This window comes from Larimichthys crocea, chromosome I (assembly GCF_000972845.2).
Source record: "Larimichthys crocea isolate SSNF chromosome I, L_crocea_2.0, whole genome shotgun sequence".
In the NCBI taxonomy this organism is placed as follows: Eukaryota; Metazoa; Chordata; class Actinopteri; family Sciaenidae; genus Larimichthys; species Larimichthys crocea.
The window spans coordinates 41856890-41862418 of NC_040011.1; the positions used below are offsets into that span (position 1 = coordinate 41856890).

Genomic DNA, 5529 nt, shown 5'->3' on the forward strand with positions numbered 1-5529 from the left:
AGAGCCTTAATCCAGTGCCTTAGACCACTCACACTACTCAAAAAGCAGTTTTTTCCACTAGCAACAGGTCTGAAAAATCCTTAAATATTATGTTAGAAAATTGGACGAGAGAATAACTGAAGGAGTTTTAATGGAGTCAAAGGCTGCTACAGCACATATTGCATCTGCTGCTTTCTACATAATAGTGCCCACTACCGAGACTTCTGTACTCTGGCTATCATCCACATTCCATGATGAAAAGGGGATATTGTCCATTTGCGGAGGAATTGTTTGGATCCATAAACCTCTTGGTAACAAGCCCAGCACATTTCCACTGCACTCTGCTCTCAGTCTCCATCTTTAAGGCAGGTACCCAAAATCTCAAACAAATTTGTTATGGGAGTACACGTTAAATCAAGTGGATGAGATTGGCAGAATCTCTTCCGAGGTACTGGGAAGCAATGCAAAGTGGAAATGTTTGTACGTGAGAGCTTAACCTGTCATAATGATTTGAGTGCTTACACCCCGAAAAAGCCAGGAATGCATCATTTTTCAATGCAGAGAATAGTAACAGTAAGAACACAAGGTGACAATGCCACAATGATATTTCTTGAGTTTTTGGGTTTTCCAAATCTCCTGTCAGAATATCGAGATTATGGCCCAAAACTCCATGTAATAACACAGAAAGATGGCAGTGGTGGGATTCGAACCCACGCCTCCAGAGAGACTGGAGCCTTAATCCAGCGCCTTAGACCACTCGGCCACACTACCACATCCAGAGGAATTCATTTACACTTTGAAATCATCTGCTTGCATGAATGGTTTGACTGATAAAAAAAAACACAAGATGACTAACACAGGCAGCAGTTGCACACTTTGTAATGCAAGCGATGACTGGATAGAGTGCTATGGTAGGTTGGCATCACTTTCCATTGGCAGAAGATGGTTTTAATCCATCGACCTTCTGGTAAAGGGCACAGCACACTTCCTTTGGACCAAATATGTGTTTTCAAAACAAATTTTCTACACGCCACGTCTTTGGAGTAGTCACAAAAACCAGGAGACTTTTAAAAAAATGAGGAAAGGCAGTTTTCCAGAGGTAGTGTGGCCGAGCGGTCTAAGGCGCTGGATTAAGGCTCCAGTCTCTATGGAGGCGTGGGTTCGAATCCCACCACTGCCATCTTTCTATTAGGAAGCAGAGCTTCTTTCTCTTCTGAAGCACGTTGAAAATGAGCCTTATGATGCGATTTGCAAACAACAAATCACCTCCTCAAGTCTGTCTTTGTAGTAAGATATCCTGAGTACCTGGAGATAAAGATGGCAGTGATGGGATTCGAACCCATGCCTCCATAGAGACTGGAGCCTTAATCCAGCGCCTTAGACCGCTCGGCCACACTACCTTGGCTCCTCGAGCATCACATCTATCAGGGGAGATACCAGGTGGTGGGTTACCCAAGGTGAGGCTCTGTAATAGGTGTGAGGAAGCAGGCAGCCAGGGAGGCACTGGCTCACTGGTTGGTTTCCCTCTGGTAAGTAATGGCAAAGCTGGGATATTCACCAGAATTTGAAATTTCAGCGTAAAATTAAAGTTGCTGAAAGTGTTACGGTGTAGTCTGAGGCGTTCTTTACTGGCCCTGTTGGAAAGTTTGCTAAGCAATTTCTAGTTCATCCCAGGGTTCGCCAGATACCAAAATGTTGCCAGTGTGTCTGGGAGAGATAAAAAGTTCAGAAAATAATCAGCATTCCCCTGCTGGTCAGTGTTAATTTCCACCCTCTATTTAACATCTAATGAAGTGGGGTGGGCTGCAAATATCCACACAACAATATTATAATCAGCATCGTAAAATGAGCCAGTCTCCGTGGTTCAATCTGCCTTCAGGACCTGAAGTGCAACCTCACACATACACACAATCTGAATTCTAGAAAGTCGGTTGCGAAGTCATAACTCAAGACATAGTTTGCTGTCACATGGAAAGAAGATACGTTTACAGTTGAATTTTGACTCACCAGAAAAATTGCCAGTCAAATACAGAATATTCCCCTGTTGAAACAGTCTGAGAACTTACCATCCCGTAGGAATATAGAGTTGTTAAGTTCTGCTGTCAAGCATCCAACAAACATGTGCTGGCAAAGACAGAGCAACTGCAAAAAGCAAACCCCTCCATCCCGTCCCTCCCCCACACAGCAATCTGTTCTCATCTATCGCTCTGTTTTGAACAAAAAGTGATTTTTCTGCCTCTTTAGGTTCATGCTCGTGTCTCCAAAAAACCTGAGTGCTCTGTCTCGAATCGATTTCTATGGATCCGAGGTGTCACTGAAATATGAAATTTCCTTTGATTCCTTGCTGTCCAAGTGTGTGTTAATAAAAGAAATAAACAACCCGCAGCTCCGGGATTTTATATATATATATTTTTTACTCTAGCTTTGACTGTTTTCATTCGTTGTGGAAAAGAAGGGAACTACGACAGCAAATGGAAAAAAAGGTTATTCTGTCTGTCGTTCTTTCTCAGCCCATGTCTGATGTCAAAACACAAAAAATGAAATAGAGTAAAACAAATAAAAGAAAAGGTTAAATCAACATCTACGCACGATGACAAACATCAGATATGTCTACAACTTTCCTTGTCCCCTTTATTCCATCCTTTCTGTCAGTCCCTAAGCACACAAGCTATTAATTCTCTGTCTCCTTCCCTCCCTCCCTGATTACACACATTATTAATTAGACAGAGACCCAGGTGGTGACGGAGGAGACAGTGCAGGGCCCCAGCATGCAGCTCGCTCCCAAAGCTCAGTCCAGACCGTGCGGACTGCTTCAGGGCCCGCACAGACGAAATCTCATCTCCTCAGATTGTTTTATTTTAATTTGCTCTTAATTGAATTGAAGTACATGTCTTGGAGCCCCAGTGTGGCAGGGGTGGATGGGTGGGTGGGTGTTTGCACCAGGGATTTTCACACAGAGGATCGAACCGGAATATAACCTTTCTGCATCATCTCTTTCTGTTTGATTTTGATAGAAACTTTCTTCTCGCGTCTGTGTGGGGAAGTTGGAGAAATGAGATTTAAGCACGCACCACCATCAAACAGTGTTTTCACTCCCCGAGTCTGAAGCTTCTTAAACATTTCACCACCTACATCTCAGGTGGGGATGGAAAATAAGCTTCCTGACACTTTCTGAAGCCCATCACGACTTAAAATACAAACTGAGCTCCGCTGTTTACCCGGATTACAGAAGTAAACAAGCCTTCCACACCCTCAAAACACATGTACAATTCATATTAAAGTGTCAGTGACAGCCCTTGTATCAAAAACTCCTGTGTATGTTTGGAGATGTGTGTGGGTGTCTGGGTATGTGAAGTCCTAGTTTGCAGGCAGAACGTTGTGTTGCTGTCACAAAAGAATCTGGAGGTTTAAAAACGAGTTTAAAAAAGGACACAGACACATCTGTCAAATCAATCTGTGCCTCCTCGTTATATTCATTCTTAATCCATGTGTGTCTCTAATCGAGGGGGGGCAGGTCTTTATAGAACAATAGTTTTTAAGACGAAATTTTAAATAATTAATCTTATTAAACTGAACTAAAGTTGAGGTCTTTCTCCTCAATCTCCAGAATGAGGCGAGTAATACTTGGGAGTCCAAACAGTACCGTTCACAGTAGTTTGAGGTATTTAATGCCACCTAGCAACTGAGATTACAGATTGCAACTAACTAAAAGCCTTTGACTAAACCGAGTGCAAAGAAGAAACAACTGTGGCCCAAAAAAAACGTGCGATCTAGAATCAGTGTTTGTCAAACAAGACATCAGAGGCCGTTTATCTTCTTTTCAGGATTAAGATGAGCTTTAAGTTAAGGCGTAAGTTAATATTGAAGGATGACTTCTACAAAGTAGTAAAAAATGACTGATATTTGCCACCAATCTCAGCTTCCATCTGTTTTATACCACAGATGTGACTTATTGCCCGCAGGAAACCTTGGACTTGCATTGTTCTCAAAACCAATTAAAAAGATGCTTGCAGAGACATGGCTGCCTTGACTGATATAATCCATCATTACTCGCAACAACACCTGCATTGTACGTTTTACTAACATCACTTTATAACTCTACAATTGTACCCGGGCTGGGAACAGATCACCGTGCTCAGCAGACATCTGTTTTTGTTCTCTACCGAATCCAGACAGAAACATCTCTCTCCTGCTCAATGCTCCATAATCTCACCAGTTAGATTCTAGTGATCATGTAGTGCAGCTTTCTAAAGCTTTTGCATGTAATTCCGTATAAAGGCATGGCTGGATTAAGGCTCCAGTCTGTATGGAGGTTCAAATCCCACCACTGCCATTTTCCTAATATGAAGCAGAGCTTCTTTCTGCTGTGAAGCACATTGAAAATCAGTCTTATATGATGCAATTTTCAAACAACAAACCACCTCTTAAAGTCTGTCTTTGTAGGAAGGTATTCTGAGTACCTGGAGATAAAGATGGCAGTGATGGGATTCGAACCCATGCCTCCATAGAGACTGGAGCCTTAATCCAGCGCCTTAGACCGCTCGGCCACACTACCTTGCCTCTTCAAGGATCACATGCTTGATACTTACCTATCAGGGGAGATATCAGATGGTGGGTTACCCAAGGTGAGGCTCTGCCACTGCACCACAACTATGAATTATCCAAATGTAGCCACAGTCACCTCAGGGCGATCATGCCTGTGCTGCCTCAGCCTCCCGGCCAATGGATGTGAAGAAGCAGGCAGCCGGGGAGGCGCCAGCTCACTGGTTGGTTTCCCCCTGGTAAGTAATGTCAAAGCTGGGATATTCACCAGAATTTGACATTTCAGCGTAAAATTAAAGTAGCTGAAAGTGTTGTGTAAACTGAGGCGTTCTTTACTGGCCCTGTTTACCAATGAGATTCTAGTGGTCGTGTAGTGCAGCTTTCTAAAGCTTTTGCATGAATTCTTAAGTAATTCTAGTAAATGAGTGAATCCTTGCACATACATTTATCATTTGACACATTGTTCAAAGCTGCTTTAAGCTGTTTGTTTTTTTGTTTTTCTATTTTAAGAGACGTTCTACATAGAACAGGTCGAAGTGAAGAGGAACAAGCCTTGAGCAGTACCCAGAATGTTGATGAGCGGCTGCTGCACGGCGACTATTTTTGAGAAGAGGCCACAGGAAACACAAATCAGTGAACGTCAACGTCAGTCAGCCAATCGGCAGATCGGTTTCGACTTGAACAAAGAGGAGCAGCTACAGCCGAGCTGTTAGATGAAGAGCTTCAGGTGACTGCACACCTCCAACTCCTCGCTGCATGTCACGGGTTGCAATTATTTTTGACTGAACAACATGTGTGTGTTTCACTGCACGGTAAACAGATACACCAGCTGCTCCTCTGTTATATATCTGACAAAGTAGCTGTTCAACCACTGTCAAAGTGCGAAGCGCTGCAGTGTTAACCCCGTGCTTGCTGTTACCACAGTAACCACGGGAGACGCCAAATGAGCCAGGGCTGAAATCTGCAGGATTACAGCTTTAAGTGTGAAGGGTGCTTAGAGTGTAGAAG

At 43.2% G+C, this 5529-nt stretch overlaps 4 non-coding genes across 4 annotated transcripts; 1 reads left to right on the top strand and 3 right to left on the bottom strand.

Annotated features, from left to right (window-relative positions):
• Nucleotides 1–668: 668 nt before the first annotated feature.
• Nucleotides 669–750, bottom strand: trnal-aag (transfer RNA leucine (anticodon AAG)). Its single transcript has one exon. It is a non-coding gene; the product is annotated as a tRNA-Leu (tRNA).
• A 327-nt stretch (nt 751–1077) lies between these two features.
• trnal-aag (transfer RNA leucine (anticodon AAG)) lies at nt 1078–1159 on the top strand. The gene has a single exon. It is a non-coding gene; the product is annotated as a tRNA-Leu (tRNA).
• Nucleotides 1160–1297: 138 nt separating this feature from the next.
• On the bottom strand, nt 1298–1379 carry trnal-aag (transfer RNA leucine (anticodon AAG)). Its single transcript has one exon. It is a non-coding gene; the product is annotated as a tRNA-Leu (tRNA).
• A 3073-nt stretch (nt 1380–4452) lies between these two features.
• Nucleotides 4453–4534, bottom strand: trnal-aag (transfer RNA leucine (anticodon AAG)). The gene has a single exon. It is a non-coding gene; the product is annotated as a tRNA-Leu (tRNA).
• Between the last annotated feature and the right edge of the window lie 995 nt (nt 4535–5529).